Consider the following 19557-nt stretch of genomic DNA (forward strand, 5'->3'; position numbering starts at 1 on the left):
CATCCACTCCCAGTCTTTATTCAAGCCAAAGTTAATTGTATCGAGTTTGCAAATTAATTCCAATTCAGCAGTCTCTCATTGAAGTCTGTTTTTGAAGGTTTTTTGTTGAAGAATAGCCACTCTTAGGTCTTTAATCAAGTGACCAGAAAGACTGAAGTGTTCTCCAACTGGTTTTTGAATGTTATAATTCTTGACGTCTGATTTGAGTCCATTTATTCTTTTACGTAGAGACTGTCCAGTCTGACCAATGTACATGGTAGCAGAGGGGCATTGCTGGCACATGATAGCATATATCACATTGGCAGATGTGCAGATGAACAAGCCTCTGATAGTGTGGCTGATGTGATTAGGCCCTCTGATGGTGTCCCCTGAATAGATATGTGGTCAGAGTTAGCAACGGGCTTTGTTGCAAGGATAGGTTCCTGGGTTAGTGGTTCTGTTGTGTTGTTGCTGGTGAGTATTTGCTTCAGGTTGGGGGGCTGTCTGTAAGCAAGGACTGGCCTGTCTCCCAAGATCTCTCGATAAAATATATGATAAAACCCACTGTTTCATGTTCTCTGTGTGTGTATATAAATCTCCCCACTGTATTTTCCACTGAATGCACCCGATGAAGTGAGCTGTAGCTCACAAAAACTTATGCTCAAATAAATTTATTAGTCTGTAAGGTGCCACAAGTACTCCTTTTCTTTTTGCGAATACAGACTAACACGGCTGCTACTCTAAAGACCCTGCAGTGATCTTAAACTGATAAATGTTGTTAAATCAGAAATTATAATAAGCCAGAAGCATGAAAAGTAACACCCATTAATACACACAGCAAGGAAGTACACAGACTGACTATCCGTAAACCTTGTTTTTCACCTGCCTGGTGCATGCTAATTCAATCACTTTGAAATGAACCATTCAGGAATTAAGAGCCTCCACATTTCCTCCCATTTCAGGCAAGACTGAAATATGATCATTTCCTTGCAGGGTGACTCGGAAAGACTGCTACAGCTACATACTTTTAGGCACAAAAGTTGATATCACAGGGCTTGAATAACTTATCTGACATCTATTAGCCAGAGGCCAATAAGAAGTTATGGAGGTACCACTCATGTGAGGCCCAGCGAACACTACCAAGCCCTAGGGACTGTGAGGGGAATGGTGCTGGGATTACTATGCTGCCATATCTGCAGCCATACCTTAGCCTCTGGGCTGGTATCTGATAAATCTGAAGCCACCTCTTGCTTATGGAAGGAAAAGGGAGTTCCCTCCTCCACAGTTCCAACCTCCAACCCCAGACTCTCCTGGTTATGTGAAGGGGGCGGGGGGGAGGTTGTGCCTCTACTCTGTGCGCTCAATCTCCTGAAAGGGATGGGAGGAGGTTGTCTCTTTTATTTTACCCTCTTCAGGAGTCTGGTTCTGAGTCCTCCTCCCTCATAAATTGCTTCAATGTCTATTCATAACCTTCCCAAGCAGCAACAGACCTAAACTGACAAAATTTTGGTCAGCACCACTCTTGTGCTACTGGAAAGCTATGAGCATCAGCAGAGACTTTGGATCGTCTGTCCTCAGACTTTCCTTGTTTCTACAAGTCCCCTTATAATACTCAGAGCCATGCATTTAAGGCCAGAAGGGACCATTATGATCATCTAGTCTAGGGGTTCTCAAACTTCACTGCACTGCAACACCTTCTGACAACAAAAATTACTACAGGACCCCAGGAAGGGGACTGAATCCTGAGCCCGCTCAAGCCCACCACCCTGGGTGGATGGGTAGGGGGAGCCAAAGCTCCATCTCCCTAGGCCAGGAGGTCAAAGCCAAAGCCCAAGGGCTTCAGCCCCAGACAGGGGGCCTGTAATCTGAGCCATGCCACCCAGGGCACGAAAAAAAAGCAGAGGCAGCCAAAAATTTTTTTTGCTTGGGACGACAGAAATCCGAGAGCTGGCCCAGTTACTTAGTCCCAGAAGCCAACCAGGAACTCCTTCCTGCTCCACCAGTGTCTGCCGGCAATTGATCTGTCCATGGTCCTGCTGCTCCTTCAGTCAATCAGCCAGCCAGCCAGGAACACAGTCCTCACTCCCCCAGCTCCAGGCAGCAACTCACTGACTTTGGTCGTGCAGATCCTTTTGTGAGAATCTGCTGGGCCCTGATGGCTGCTCCCTGAAGCCTCACTCATTGGCTGCTTCCCCACAACCGCTCTAGGCCATTTGGAGGTCTTCTTTTCTGTTCCTCTCTGGGACAGGGGCCACTGGGCCTAGTCTATTCTATCGCATGTAGCCATAGCCTAATATTCTGCCTAGTGCTATGTGCATTCTTGGTATCACACCTGCTCAGGCAATCATTTTACATTGACTCTCTTCCAATCTAGACTGTCAGGTAGCAATTTAGCCTTTATAGTAACACAGCCTGGGGCTTTTCCTGAGTCAGGATTGCCAATATGTCTGTATTCCTGAATTCTTTGTGGTTTTCTTGTATCTCTTTTCATTAAAGGCTATATAGAATATTGTAAGTGGGCTACAGTTTTAAATGGCAAGTCTAAAAATAATTTAGTGACAGACTGCAAGAAGAGTTTAAGTTAAAATGCTTAAAAAACAAAAGAAATTCACAGAATGTGTTACGGAAACTGAACAAAGATTTATTAAATCTAAAGTTGGGAAATTGCAATTTTACTGCCTCCAACTGTGATAAAAGGGAACAAACAAACAAAAAAATTCTAACCATTTCAAGATGTCCACTGCTCTGACTTCAACGGGAGCATTCCCCTGAGTAAGATTTTGCAGGGTCAGACTTTTTTAAGCTTTGTGCTATGCCAGCGTAGATAAAAATCAATTATTTTTTTAAAAAATGACGTTTTAAATTTAAATCAGATATTTTATTTAAATTGGATTTTTTCATTTAGATTAAATAAACCTATTTAAAATTAAATCTGAAATTACCTCTTAACATAGGTTTCAGAGTAGCAGCCGTGTTAGTCTGTATTCGCAAAAAGAAAAGGAGTACTTGTGGCACCTTAGAGACTAACAAATTTATTAGAGCATAAGCTTTCGTGAGCTACAGCTCATTTCATCGGATGCATTTGGTGGAAAAAACAGAGGAGAGATTTATATACACACACACAGAGAACATGAAACAATGGGTTTATCATACACACTGTAAGGAGAGTGATCACTTAAGATAAGCCATCACCCTGGGTTGACTCCTCCTGAAGGTCGAAACAGCAGCCTGGATTTCTACATAGACTGCTTCCGCCGACGTGCACGAGCTGAAATTGTGGAAAAGCAGCATCGCTTACCCCATAACCTCAGCCATGCAGAACACAGTGCCATCCACAGCCTCAGAAAAAACTCTGACATCATAATCAAAAAGGCTGACAAAGGAGGTGCTGTCGTCATCATGAATAGGTCGGAGTATGAACAAGAGGCTACTAGGCAGCTCTCCAACACCACTTTCTACAAGCCATTACCCTCTGATCCCACTGAGAGTTACCAAAAGAAACTACAGCATTTGCTCAAGAAACTCCCTGAAAAAGCACAAGAACAAATCCGCACAGACACACCCCTGGAGCCCCGACCTGGGGTATTCTATCTGCTACCCAAGATCCATAAACCTGGAAATCCTGGACGCCCCATCATCTCAGGCATTGGCACCCTGACAGCAGGATTGTCTGGCTATGTAGACTCCCTCCTCAGGCCCTTCGTTACCAGAACTCCCAGCTATCTTCGAGACACCACCGATTTCCTGAGGAAACTACAGTCCATTGGTGATCTTCCTAAAAACACCATCCTAGCCACTATGGATGTAGAAGCCCTCTACACCAACATTCCACACAAAGATGGACTACAAGCCGTCAGGAACAGTATCCCCGATACTGTCACGGCTAACCTGGTGGCAGAACTTTGTGACTTTGTCCTGACCCATAACTATTTCACATTTGGTGACAATGTATACCTTCAAATCAGCGGCACTGTGATGGGTACCCGCATGGCCCCACAGTATGCCAACATTTTTATGGCTGACTTAGAACAACGCTTCCTCAGCTCTCGTCCCCTAATGCCCCTACTCTACTTGCGCTACATTGATGACATCTTCATCATCTGGACCCATGGAAAAGAAGCTCTTGAGGAATTCCACCACGATTTCAACAATTTCCATCCCACCATCAACCTCAGCCTGGACCAGTCCACACAAGAGATCCACTTCCTGGAGACTACGGTGCTAATAAGCGATGGTCACATAAACACCACCCTATATCGGAAACCTACTGACCGCTATTCCTACCTACATGCCTCTAGCTTTCATCCAGATCATACCACTCGATCCATTGTCTACAGCCAAGCGCTACAATATAACCGCATTTGCTCCAACCCCTCAGACAGAGACAAACACCTACAAGATCTCTATCATGCATTCCTACAACTACAATACCCACCTGCTGAAGTGAAGAAACAGATTGACAGAGCCAGAAGAGTACCCAGAAGCCACCTACTACAGGACAGGCCCAACAAAGAAAACAACAGAACGCCACTAGCCACCACCTTCAGCCCCCAACTAAAACCTCTCCAATGCATCATCAAGGATCTACAACCTATCCTGAAGGAAGAGCCATCGCTCTCTCAGATCTTGGGAGACAGACCAGTCCTTGCTTACAGACAGCCCCCCAAGCTGAAGCAAATACTCACCAGCAACCACACACCACACAACAGAACCACTAACCCAGGAACCTATCCTTGCAACAAAGCCCGTTGCCAACTCTGTCCACATATCTATTCAGGGGATACCATCATAGGGCCTAATCACATCAGCCACACTATCAGAGGCTCGTTCACCTGCGCATCTACCAATGTGATATATGCCATCATGTGCCAGCAATGCCCCTCTGCCATGTACATTGGCCAAACTGGACAGTCTCTACGTAAAAGAATGAATGGACACAAATCAGACGTCAAGAATTATAACATTCAAAAACCAGTTGGAGAACACTTCAATCTCTCTGGTCACTCGATCACAGACCTAAGAGTGGCTATCCTTCAACAAAAAAGCTTCAAAAACAGACTCCAAGGAGAGACTGCTGAATTGGAATTAATTTGCAAACTGGATACAATTAACTTAGGCTTGAACAGAGACTGGGAATGGATGAGTCATTACACAAAGTAAAACTATTTCCCCATGGTATTTCTCCCCCCCACCCCACCCCCCACTGTTCCTCTGATATTCTTGTTAACTGCTGGAATTAGCCTACCTGCTTGTCACCATGAAAGGTTTTCCTCCTTTCCCCCCCCTGCTGTTGGTGATGGCTTATCTTAAGTGATCACTCTCCTTACAGTGTGTATGATAAACCCATTGTTTCATGTTCTCTGTGTGTGTGTGTGTGTGTGTGTGTGTGTGTGTGTGTGTGTGTGTGTGTGTAAATCTCTCCTCTGTTTTTTCCACCAAATGCATCCGATGAAGTGAGCTGTAGCTCACGAAAGCTTATGCTCTAATAAATTTGTTAGTCTCTAAGGTGCCACAAGTACTCCTTTTCTTTTTACCTCTTAACATAGGTTGTCAAACTTTTGTAATTAAAATAATTTACCTTGAATACAAAAATATCATCAAGTAGTACAGGTTTGCTGCAAAGTTTTTAAAAAAATCAAAATACTGAATTGGTGGAAATCACTTGCTAAGCACCTGGAACCAGAGTTTGCTGAAGTGCTAAAATGGCTTTAAAATAGACAAGCTTTCAAGCAACACAGAGCTCTTCTTCAAGTCTGGGAAAGGTAAGAGTGTCAAAGCTAAATAGAGGATCAAACAGATAATTCAGCATACATAATGACAGGTTTCAGAGTAGCAGCCCTGTTAGTCTGTATCCGCAAAAAGAAAAGGAGTACTTGTGGCACCTTAGAGACTAACACATTTATTTGAGCATAAACTTTTGTGAAGTGAGCAATAGCTCACGAAAGCTTATGCTCAAATAAATTCGTTAGTCTCTAAGGTGCCACAAGTATTCCTTTTCTTTTAGCATACATAGTTAGCACGTTTTAAGGGACCATTCAAGGTGAAGTAGTCCTTCAACACCTCTGTAATCCTTGAACAAAAAGGGGGTTAGTGGGCTACAGATTGTTGTAAGAAGCCATAAATCCAGTGTCTTTATTAAAATCATGATTTTAGTGGATAGCAAAGTTATGAATTTGTGCGAGTTCATTTGAGAGCATAATGATTGTCTGGTATCAACCACATCATTGTTACTCAGGCATTTAGTGCACCCGAAGAGGAACACCACATGCTGTGATGAGCATGTGTGAACCCATAGATCTTGAAAGACGTGTTGTGCGGGGTATTGATCATTGTAGCAGTGGAGATGTGTGTGCAGGTTTTGCATCTGTTGTTCTGTCAGTGCAATAAAGTGGGACGTTAACATGCCACTTCACCTTGAAGCTCACGAAAGCTTACGCTCAAATAATTTGTTAGTCTCCAAGGTGCCACAAGTACTCCGTTTCTTTTCACTTTGAATGGTCCCTTAGAATATGTGCTAACTACTTACGCTAAACTATCTGTTCAATCCTGTATTTAGTGGTGATGCTCTTAGTACCTTTCCCAGACCTGAAGAAGAGCTCAGTGTAGCTTAAAAGTTTGTCTCTGTTACCAACAGAATTTGGTCCAGTAAAAGATATTACCTCACCCACTTTGTCTCTCTAATATATGGAGACTGACATGGCTACTACAACACTGCATAAACCAGCTTTTGACAGTAGTAGCCTCTTCTTTAGGTACAGAGAAAATATTTAGATTATTTCAAATTTATTCAGCTAGCTCAGGTCAATGGCTCATTCATTCAAAGTTAAGAAACCAACTGGGAGTTGAAAAAGAAAGAAAGCTTGTGTTCCTCTGCCAATCTATGAATAAAAACTAGGCACAAGATTATGAGATCTACTATTTCTAAAATCTTAAAGGACCAAAAACATTTAGTTCAATTCATCAATTACAGATAATCCTTCCTTTGCTTAATAAATCAATTTTCAACGAAAAGCATTTTCGATTTAAAATTTTCTTATGTATCTCACACATTTAAGGTAGTTTTATTTATTGAAAATATTAAAATGAAGTTTGAATGCATTTTAATTCATTTGAATTTGCATCCAAATAAAGCTTGAAACAAACCACAACTAAAAAAAATTATCTAGCAAATAAGAAATAATCACCATTTTCTAATATAATAAAAATGTAAAAATTCAGAAACTGAATAAATGTAAATTAAGCTATATAATTGCTTAAATAAATGTGTATAAATATAGTGTATCCCGTTGGCTAAAAAAGAAGCACCAAATTTAGCATAATGATTATTTTTAGTTGTAAATCAACGTGTTTTAATGGCTACCAACAAATAATCAAGCTTTCTGTAGGAAAACAACTACAAGTTACAAATGTAAAACACAATTAAAATCAATTATTTAAATCAATTCACCCTGGGCTATGCTTAGTCAAACTATATTTACTATACAACTCCCTACTTTTTTAAACGAGACAACAGCCCCTCACTCATGCTCTAACTATACTGCAGTTTTAATAGTCATTTGTAATCACATTGCAATTTAACTATGATCACATCTCCAAGACATCAGAGTCACATACTAGCTGGCCTAAAAAAAAAAAACACTCATGCTACAGTCTCCCTCTCACACACACATACGCACACTAACTTCAGAGCTGGAGCAAGGGTATAGCATAATATAAATTCCATCAGACACTACTTATGTCATGTCATTTAGGAAGCTATTAACAATCCCAAAGCACAATAAACCTAGCTGTCTTAAGCAATGTCATTATACCAACTTGTAATAAATTTACTTCATAGGCAAGGGCAATCATTTGCCATGCACTTATCCCAAAAGGTTTATTTGTAATCAACCGTATTTCAGGTTACCTAATATATGCTTCCTCAACATCCATAGGGTGAAATTTTTCATCTGCTTCAAAGAATGGGGGAAATTAAAGTGATAAAATTTTACTGCATTAATGGCCACTGTAGTTAGTGTTCAATGACTTCTCACATCTGAAGCATTCACTGCTGCGTCTTGATTTGCATTACAGCTATTCACACTTCAATAGTGCTCTGCCTGATGTCTCTGCAGAGACGGAGATGCAGGTATGGAATATCTCACAAAAGCAGAACATATTAGCATAAATAATAACCTGTCACTGCTTCTGACTCCAAAATGGGTTACAGTTCCCTATCTCCTAGGAACATTCAATAAACTGTCTGCCTGAAGAAGCTGTCACTATTTACAATCAGCACTTGGTGTTTATTCACAGATTTCATTACTTTATTCTGCTTTATGGGATCAAATTAATCCCTGGAGTTAGCGCAGGGAAGTCAGCGTACTTACAGGGGAGATGCATTTGGCCCATGGTGTTAAAATAATTCCTTCATTTTCTTCTAGTATTGTAGCGTTAAGTTAATAATATTTTACTAATGCAACGACCTCCTCAGGTATTTACCTTCCATGAAGAGCCCTGCCATCTCTCCCTGCTGAGTGAGGGACTCACGTAAAGGAAGTCCCCACTTGCAACAGTGACTCCAGGACCAAAATTATCCCCAAAGTCTTTTGATGACCATCCCTGTTCATGGAGAGCAACATGCCATGTAGAGTCAAAGGGGCAGTCTGCAGCAGTTAGAAATTACCCACTGAAGTCTTGAACGATGGAGATATGCCAATTTACCATTTGCCCCCCCCCCCATCACACCTATCTGGCTACAACTTCCAATTTTTCATGCAATACATCAGACACATGTAGGTGATGCATCCATCCAGTGGCAGCTATGTGCTGCCACAGTATAACATCACATTTCTCTTCTGCAGTTTTCCCATGTGCTTTTGGTGGTAATTCATACCTATCCCCTCATCTCTTTGCCCAGTAACAGAAGTGAGTATATTGCTCTTATATAGTTCTTTTTGCACAAACTATTCACTTGAGCATCACATATGAACAATCCTTTAAAAGAGTTCCCTACAGAGAAGAGCAGGACCACAGTAAACTTAACACGGCTGCTACTCTGAAACCTTCTTATGTGAGAAATCTTTAATCCATCCTCGTTTGACTAACCCCCACTGAATCCTATGCATAATAGTTTGATGGACTGGACCTATACAGCCTATAACCCTAATCCTCATTTACAAGAAAGATTCCTTTCACCACTCTAGCAGTGTAAAGGGGCCTTCAGGCAAGTGAGAATCAGATTGTATATGTGGGGAAATTCTTGTTCCAACTGTTCCTCATTTTCCCACTATTCTGAAGCAGTAAAACAGAATTAAGTTGGATCATCATAAAATTGTGTCATTTTACTGAAAAATTAAGATTTTATTAATTGATTGCCTTGCACAAACAACAGAGCTAAGAGTGAGCGAGCAGAGGATTGTGCTTCACATCAGCAATGGAAAGTTTTAAAAGATGCCATTAAAGTCAGGCTGTAGGTACAGAGGGCTCAGTGAACTGTGTGCCCTGCACACTGGACCTAATTCAAAGTCCGCTGAAGACGTAGTCAATGGAAAGGTTCCATTGACTACAAGAGGCTTTAGATAAGGCCCCTTGGGCATCCCTTCAAACTAGTGCAAAGCAAATGTACAGTGGGTGTAAAGCACTACCAAATAGTAGAGTGAGAATGGTAGAGTTTTGCATACACTTTGCATCGATGTAAAATGGCTACATAAGGTGCAGGACAATGAAGAATCAAGCCTGGGTTGTCTAGAGAACCATTCTTTTCAGCCAGCTGGATCTTTCTGACAACATCTCAGCCAGGTCCCAATTCCTAACAGTATACTTTACTAAATCACTCACAAAGATTTCTTGCACCAAGCACAGGAAATGGGTGCTAATAGTGACTACACCAAGGGTGGGCAAACTTTTTGGCCCGAGGGCCACATTAGGGTGCGAAACTCTATAGAGGGCCAAGTAGTGAAGGCTGTGCCTCCCCAAACAGCCTGCCCCCCACCCCCGATCTGCTCCTCCCACTTCCCGCCCCCTGACTTCCCCCCTCAGAATCCCACACCCATCCAACCCCCCCGCTCTGTGTCCCCTAACCACCCGCTCCCAGGACCCCCGTCCCTAACTGCTCCCTGGGACTCCACCCCCTATCAAACCCCCCACTCCCTGTCCCCTGATTGCCCCGACCCCCATCCACACCCCCACCTCCTGACAGGCCTTCTGGGTCTCCAATGCCTATCTAACCCCCCCGACCCGACTGCCCCCCCGAACCTCTGCCTTCTCCAACCGCCCCCTGTTCCCCGTTCCCTGACCGCCCCCCACCACCACCACAGAACCTCCACCCCACCCAACCTCCCCCTGTCCCCTTGGAGAGGGGGAACAGCAGGGGAGGGGCCGGGGATTAGCCTCCTGAGCCAGCCGTAGTTTGCCCACCTCTGGACCACACGGATTCACCAGCATTGCCTCCCTGTGAAATGATATGGCAAAGGGGGAGGGATCCCTTCTCACCTGTCCCATGTGCAGAAATTCACATGTGCCTTTATTTTCAAGCTTGGCAGTTAGGCCAGGATTTGGTCATTTTATACAGAAATCTTTTCCTAAACCTACGTGATAATCCCAAACTGCCCTGCTCCTGTAATTCTCCTCTTAAAAAAATAAATGCTTATTGGAAGTTTTCTTATGGGAGGAATGCAATTCTACTCCACAGTCAGAGAGTACACGAATATTCATAGTGACAGGTTTCAGAGTAGCAGCCGTGTTAGTTTGTATTCGCAAAAAGAAAAGGAGTACTTGTGGCACCTTAGAGACTAACAAATTTATTAGAGCATAAGCTTTTGTGAGCTGCATCCAATGAAGTGAGCTGTAGCTCACGAAAGCTTATGCTCTAATAAATTTGTTAGTCTCTAAGGTGCCACAAGTACTCCTTTTCTTTTTGCAAATATTCATAGTATGGAACATGCCCTTCTTCAAAAAGCCTGTGCATTCTCCATCAGCATTTTTACTGCAATATTCCAGCCCAGCCATCAGGAAAAGTGACACCTGTAAATATAATGGTTTATATTTACCAACATAATAATAATGCTCCAAGATACTAGTCTCTTTAAAGATCTGAGATGAAGAAGTCTCCTTTTGAAAGCTCTCCTTGGGTACAGGAACTGTCAAGGTGAGGAAACTGTCAGGAATTATCCTAATGGAGCTAGAAGATTACAAAATTGATGCTAATCCAAACTTTTGTAAAGATGGTTCTGTCAAAGCATCACAACTGAACAAGTGCTTGTGACTAATGAAAACAAAATGCGCATTTTCACTTAATACCATATATTTAGAGTTCAAGTAATTCTCATCTTAGCTTCTTTACTTCAACTCTCTGATTGGTTAAAGGTTCTTACCTTGTGGTGCCTTTAATGAATCCACACAATGAGGGCCATTAGCATCTCACTCAGATGTTAAACTTCTTCACCATATTTGAAATCTGGCAGGACAGTGACTTTCCGCCATGTCGTGCTCTATGATGGCTATTCCCATGTCAGAAAAGGGAAATTCACTGATCTTCTTTTGCATACAATAGTCAGGGAGTAAGTAGCTTCCCATGGAAGCAGCCTATAAAACCTGTGGATACCCCAGGCTGTGCAGAGAACAGAGCTATTCACACAGCAGCCTCTTGTGTGGGCTTTGAGTTTCCCACAGCTCCTTTGGCCCATTGCTAGCACAGCTCCTGCAGGAGGCAGAGGGCTAGAAGTTCCCCCACTAATTGCTTCCTAACCACCTACTCCCATCAGGGGTGGTTCCGTACCATGGAAAACAGGGAAGTTAATACCCACAGATTCCACGTTACCTCACCCTCTAAACTCTGGTGGGTTTGGAGAGGAGAAGGTAGGATAATGTCACAGCGTGCAGCCATCCCAATCCCACCCCCTCCCACAGCACTGTGCCTGATCTACACACAGGAAGAGACTTCTCCCACACAGGGGTTTCTGCAGGGCCAAGAGAAGAGAGGGAGCCAAGTCCATTTTCTGGACCCCTCTATCCAGAACCACCTGCTTTCTGACCTCTGAGCTCATGAAATCTTTATTCATGAGTTTTTGAACCACCTGTTATTGCAGTAGAGTGTAAAAAAAAAAAGCAATGAGCAGTGTCTCACTACTCTTTTTATTATAACTCTCTGTCAAAATCTCTCTCCCTCCAACTGAATGCCATGGGCTAAAGTCACTGTGTGAGGATGATGTTGGAGATGTTTGCTCAAGAGCATGTTGGCTGGAATACCAATGTAGTTGAGCAGCGATGCTTAACAGCATGGGAGTGGGCGGGGGGGAAGGGAACCTCTGCCATGAAGAAAACAAACAGCCAGAGATCAGCTTTCCCTGCAGGTACCCCACTGCAATTCTGAGCATGGTAATATCAGTGATCCGCACTTGTGATAATAAAGCTTCCTCTCAGAAAACGAGCTGTAGCTTGCTATCATTTATAAAGCCAGCTCTGCTTATTATTGTCAGCAGATCTGAAATTGCTGGCCTTTATTATTAACATCAAATTATGTTGTTTCTCAAACAGATTTGAACAAATCTGATCTTAGCATCCGTGCAGTAAATATTATTGTTGGGAAAAGATATGTTAATGCACATGATGAAAGCTGAAAGCTGACTGTCTCTCTTATTTATTTAGGCTAACATGTTGTCCTTTATAGCAGCAATTTGGTTAGAGCATTTAACAAGCAGAAATGATGTTTGGACCTGCTGAATGCCTAGATTCACATATATAGTCTAAAAGATTTTTGTGGTCCTCTGATCATAGTAAAAGCTGCTTGAAGGACTCTATTAACGTGCACATAGGTTCCCACTGGCTCCCAAGGCTCCACAAGAAAATACAAAGAGAGTACTCATTGGAGCTTATTAGGGAACATTAAGATGGTAGTATTTTCTCCAAATCCTGAAAGTTCTGAGATAATGCATGCTCTGATAACGATGAGGAGATTATTATTATTCTTACCTCTCTGACTGAAATGCACTACCCGTGCTACTTCCAGTAAACACATGGTTTTGCAGTAATTGTATATAAGTGATTCAACAAGTAAGTTGAATTTTTTTTTGTTTGCCTGTTTGTAAATAAATGTATTCTAATTAGCCAAAAGTCCCCACGGAAAGTGGAAACTGCAGTACAACATACAAAAGATGTTCTGGCTGAAAATAAAAATATTTACCTTATCTGCCATGAACTGTCCAGAGAGACTGAGGAATGAAAATTACAACACTATATAACAGCTAAAAATCACAAATCTCTGCTCTGTAGAGTCCAGCAGCTCTTCAAGATTATTTACCCATAAACAGATTTTTCTTATATTTAAGGGTATTGAAATAATTCAGTACTGGTGAGAAATGTTAGATTGACAGATTTAGGGTGAAAATCTCGCTCAGCTAAAGTGAATGCAAGTTTTGCCATTAATTTCAATGGGGTTAGAATTTCACCCTTGGAGATCCAAGACTTCTACACAAAAGTACTAGACAGAGTGATATTGTCTATCCTCTGGAAAGCATGCAAAATGACCTTCACCATCTGCTTTGTGATTGGCACCATCAGTATCAAGCCTGTACCACATGATCTAAATGAATAACTTCTACAACAGGCAGCAGTAGTAGTAGGCTCTTATCCTTTGTATGGATTAGTCAATAGAGGGAGAAACAACCATTTAGCTAGAGATAATGTAAATGTCTGCTGATTACTTGTCAGTAGGTAGCACACTTCTCTGTATGATAGGGTAGTATACTCTTATTCAATCCTCCTATGGTCCAAGGCTGCCAACCATGAAAGATTAAATTCACAGCAGTTGCCTGTAGTGATTAAGGTACTTTCTTTTTAGTGAGACTATTTTACTGTAACACAATGACCAGTTATTCAGCCCACAAAAAAATCCTAAATACGTATCTTCATTCCTATTTTGATTTTTGATTGCTTGAAGCACTTATTTGCTGCTCAATGTCCCTATTTTATTGCATACACACATAAGGAACCAATACATTTGTCTTCTTTTTTTTAAAATGCTACTGAGATTTCAGAATGCGATCCAGCTGGTAGGCACTGGAATTTCTGATGAACAAGAGTAGTGTGTGTACTCTGCAAAGGAATCAGAGATCAGAAGGGCTTCAGAGTAGCAGCCATGTTAGTCTGTATCCACAAAAAGAAAAGGAGTACTTGTGGCACCTTAGAGACTAACAGATTTATTTGAGCATAAACTTTTGTGAGCTTATGCATCCGATGAAGTGAGCTGCAGCTCACAAAAGCTTATGCTCAAATAAATGTGTTAGTCTCTAAGGTGCCACAAGTACTTTTTTCAGAGATCAGAAAGTTTTTTTTTAAAGCAGGAAAATCACTAACAAAATGAAATATTTAGATTTTTGTTCACTTTCAAATAAAAACCTTCTCTCCTTGTCAAATTGGAAGGCAATATCTTACACTATCAGATTATGATTTTGCTAATTCAAAGTATCTGCAACCACCAATTCTTGCACTTTTACTTTTATCAGCACATAGGGTGTAATCCTACACTCCATTGCACCAGAATTGTGCACTGATTTCATTGGAGTTACACTCACATAAAATCTGTGCAACAGTGTGGAGGAAACACATACTAATGGGACAGGCAAAACTGCTGAAATCACAGAAACCTAATAGTTAGGACTGAGCTTCAAGTGAACTAGTTCCGAGGTCAAAAAGTGTTTGGAGATCCCCTCTCCACAGCACACCTGATTCCCATTTCTAGAGAGAGAAGCAGAGCCTTTCAATCATTCCTTTGCCTTTCCTGCACCTGCTTTTCTCCAATCCCCTACACACCCAGTCTGTGGAAGGTCTTGTGGGGGAGAGGGGGTAGATGATGTCCAGGAGCCATTTAGCTCTACAGGTTGTGTGTGTAGCAGGAAGAAGAAACAGGACCTTTTCTGGACTATTCCCCTTAATCATAACGTTTTGATGCAAGCAAAAGTGTGTTTGGTGCTGGAAGAAGCTTTGCCAGAGCAGGCATTCTGAATTATCTGAACCGAATCCCAAATGCCCAGCCTCTGGAGGGCTGCCCATCACCAGGCATTACTATCCGCCATCTGCCTGCACAGGTAACTGTATAGCTGTGACACTACTTCTCTGGAATTAGAAATGTAGGCACTTAGGCCTTGGCTACACGTACATTTTATAGCGCTCTAACTTGCTGGCTCAGGGGAGTGAAAAATCACGCCCCTGAGCGCAGCAAGCCTGAGCGCTTTAAAGAGCTAGTGTAGACAGGCTCCGAGCACTGGGAGCCGCGCTCCCATTGCTCAGAGCTAATCCCATCGTGGAGATGGATTACCAGGAGTGCTGGGAGAGCTCTCTCCCACTGCTCCTGCATGACCACACTCTCACTTCAAAGCGCTGCTGCGGGAGCACTCCCATGGCAGCGCTTTTAAGTTTCCAGTGTAGCCGTGCCCTTAGACAATGCCAGAAGGTGGTATCCAGTTTAAATGCAGAGTGACGCAAGTGACTAATGACTTCAGCAGGGGACAAACAAGCCCACAGCACATGGGCAATTGCAAATGCCCCTTCAACCATGAAGCCCCATGAGGCTGCATGTTCTCAGAGCCCCTAAAACCCGCACCGATTTTCTGAGGTGAAAAGCTGATGACTAGTCCCCTGCATCACTACTCCTTGATGCTGGAGAATAACCTTTGAAACAATGCCATGGGCTTCTTTTGCCTATTCCAGGAAGTAGTACGTTTTCTAATTTAGTCCAAGGTCTCCCATAAAGATTAGTTGAGTACCTTTGATATCTATACATGTGTCACCTGGGAACCCTGTCAGTCACATGCTTATTTAGCTTTGATATCCAAGTGACACATATCTTATGAAGCAGTGAACTAAAGAGCCAATTGTTCTCCAGGATTTTTAATCTTGGTGTGCTGCCCTTTCATGTCTTTTTGCTAATTTGCAAGGATATAATTTCCAGGAGCCAGATGATTCCTGGAATAGCCTCAATAGGAGACTGGGAACTCAGCAAAGGTTCCACCAGAAAGAGATTTTCTAGCACTAGCTCTCTGGGACGGGATGTTGCCCACCATGGAATCAGAAAAAAAAACAGGGTCCACAAAACCACTGGATCCCTGAGAACCATGGACACCAGCAACTGCAGGGCAAAGTCCTTGTGCCTCTGCTCAGGCTTTCTGCCCCCTGTGGCCCTCTCCCAGAGCATCTCTGACAAAGCAATGCTTCCACAGCCTTCAGCCTCCACAGAGGTCAAAAAGACCTTTTAAGGCATTAGCATTGAAGGAGAAGCACCTAAGTTAATGATCTAAAGCTACCTCAGCACAACCCCATAGGGTTAGAAAAGGGACAAAGCAAAAACAGCAATGAAACCCCAGCCTTGCCCACCATCTCCCTAGCCAACTGTGGCAACCTTGTGGAAGTGGTCTGATGATGAGAAAGAAATAATGTCCCCGAGGTGGCATTCACACATCTATGGTTAAACTGACCAGCACCTCAAGAATTCTGTCCCCTCCATCTGAACTAGAGAAGGGGATGATTTGGGTCAAAATATGTTACACAGAAAGAAGTTGCTGGACCACTTCTAGGTAAAAGAAAAAGAGTACAGATTTCCTAAATCAGTTAAAAATAGAAATAATAAATGTTATCTCTATTGACGCCCATCTAGCCTTGACATTTATGAGACGCATATAAAATCGCAAAATGACAATCCCAATTCAGTTCCAAAGGGAGATAAAAATCCAGTATCAAATTAGATGAAACTCAACAAAATCCAAATCAATGTAAACAAGGACGTAGTTTAACTATCTGCTTTAGTGCAGAAGCTAAAACGTGCAGAATATGGAGTGGGGAACAAGGTAGAAAAAACCTAGGAGATCATAATTTAACAACATGAAAATGGTTGACAATTATTTGCACAAAATACAGTTGTTTAAATCCTGTTCTCTTGATTACACAATTTCATACTCTTTAAATATAAATACAAAAAAAAGTCTTAATAGAGCAGCATTTAATTACTCACACATTATTTTAATTGTTATTACAGAGCAGTAGCTTCTAATTACTGATTATATTACTGCAAAGATGAGCTGATCATATTCTTTAGAATTTTATTGTAAGGCTCCCATTCTGAAGTTCACAACCATAGCACATCTGCATTTATAGTAGAATTATGTCATTAAAAAGCCATGGGAACTTCATCCTTAATGTGTGGGTAGTGCAATCTTAATTTCCCCCTGCAGATATTGAACTGAGACCAATCATGCAAGATTTTCCAGTATGTTAAAGAACTGTCACTTTTCATTACAAAGATGATGAAACAAAGGGAACACAAACAGCGGGATTGGACTAGATTTAGAAGATTCCCTGCTACACATGCTTATTTAGCTTTGATATCCAGGTGACACATATCTTATGAAGCAGTGAACTAAAGAGCCAATTGTTGCCAACTGTGTCCACATATCTATTCAGGGGACACCATTATAGTGCCTAATCACATCAGACACAGTATCAGAGGCTCATTCACCTGCACATCTACCAATGTGATGTATGCCATCATGTGCCAGCAATGCCCCTCTGCCATGTGCATTGGTCAAACTGGACAATCTCTATGTAAAAGAATAAATGGACACAAATCAGACGTCAAGAATTATAACATTAAAAAACCAGTCAGAGAACACTTCAATCTCTCTGGTCACTCGATTACAGACCTAAGAGTGGCTATTCTTCAAAAATAAAAAACTTCAAAAACAGACTCCAACGAGAGACTGCTGAATTGGAATTAATTTGCAAACTGAATACAATTAATTTAGGCTTGAATAGAGACTGGGAGTGGATGGGTCATTACACAAAGTAAAACTATTTCCCCATGTTATTCCTCCCCCCCCACTGTTCCTCAGATGTTCTTGTCAACTGCTGGAAATGGCCCACCTTGATTATCACTACAAAAAGTCCCCCCCCACCCCACTCTCCTGCTGGTAATAGCTCACCTTAAGTGATCACTCTCCTTACAGTGTGTATGATAATACCCATTGTTTCATGTTCTCTATGTATATAAATCTCTCCACCGTATTTTCCACTGAATGCATCCGATGAAGTGAGGAGTAGCTCATGAAAGCTTATGCTCAAATAAATCTGTTAGTCTCTAAGGTGCCACAAGTACTCCTTTTCTTTTATCCCTATTAAAGGCTCAGTTCTATGTGATGCTAAGCACCACTGATGCCAACAGGCATGCAGAGTGCTCAGCACCTTGCAGGAGAAAGCTGAGCACCTCACAGGATCAGGCATCGCCCTCAGGAGTAAAAGGAAATGGAATGAAAACATTGATATCTATGTAAGAAATACATACATTAATCAGAAGGGAATTGCTATGAAGATATGTGTAGCATAAACAATGAAAAATGATTAAGATCTCTTTTCTAGCCAAAATGGATATACATAGTTTAAAGAAATGAATCCAAGATTAAATGTGCCTCACTCCTATTGAGCCTTGGAGTTTCTTTCAGACTCTAATTTCTGACCTAATCTTGAGCCTGTCACTGTTAGGAATCTTCACAGTCAGATGCCTTGCATGGCTGGTACAATAACCTTTGTGTGTTTTTCCTTTAATCTTGTTACATCTCTCAGTTTCTGCTTTGGTGCTGGATAGTTCACCTATTGTCTGATTGGCTGCTCCTCCTCTGGTTCCAACCTGTGTGGATCTGAAGAGCTGTCAAGCTGGGAACAAGACTTTTTTTCTAAGTGGATAAGGAAAGGTAAAAATAACGGAGGGTCAAATTCTGCTCTTGCTTGCACAAGTGTACATACAGCCAGTGGGCCAGATTCTGTGTGCTGCACCTCCAGGATGCTGGACTCCCCGAAGGGCTGTGGTCCCTGGTGAAAGCTAGAGTAGCCCCAGGAGTGACTCAAATTTACAGCAACTTCATCACAGCTGCAAGTGTGCTGCTCTGGAGTCCAGAATAAACAAAGCACAGAGCTCCCCAGTGAGTCATCAGGGACTTCCAGAGGCTTCTGGCAAAGAATCACCTATACCAGCTCTGTGCTATTCAGTGTGGGCTATTTATATTGCCTTTAAGGCCTCTTTAACCTATCAGAGTGACTTAAAGCGGCCTTCATGGGAGCTAGAATCTGCCCTTGACACTGTTGACTTCAGAGGAAGATTTATATGGGTGCAACTGAGAAGAGAAACTTGCCTTAAAAAAAGGATTCTTTAAAATGAATGATCAACTTATATTTTGGGGCACTAAAAAAACCCTAAAGTATTTTCCAGATTTCTTTCAAAATGCTCACCCTATGCTTACCTCTCCATACTCTGTGATAAATCTCTAGTGTACTCCCTAACCTTGTTTGCAAAAGCCAATATCCAGCTTTCTTCTTCTTTGAAGTAACCAGCCTACTCCCTTCTGGACAACAAGCCTTGCTCATTCCCTTCCTGTACTTCTCATGGGTCAGAACAAAATGATTTTCAAACTATTTTAGAGAGAGAATGCTTTTTTACGAAGAGTTCAATTGTGCTTATCCTCAGATTGAGAGACACTGCTTGGAACTGGCATATAAACTGTAATAACTATGATAAAGTGAGCTTTACAGTACTGCAATAAACTGAAACTTCCATTA

At 42.0% G+C, this 19557-nt stretch overlaps 1 protein-coding gene across 1 annotated transcript in view; it reads right to left on the reverse strand.

The window, feature by feature from the left end:
• The window catches only part of XYLT1 (xylosyltransferase 1), a 329653-nt gene that overhangs the window by 177119 nt on the left and 132977 nt on the right, over window positions 1–19557 (reverse strand). The window lies entirely within an intron of this gene.

Source organism: Dermochelys coriacea, chromosome 10 (genome assembly GCF_009764565.3).
Source record: "Dermochelys coriacea isolate rDerCor1 chromosome 10, rDerCor1.pri.v4, whole genome shotgun sequence".
In the NCBI taxonomy this organism is placed as follows: Eukaryota; Metazoa; Chordata; order Testudines; family Dermochelyidae; genus Dermochelys; species Dermochelys coriacea.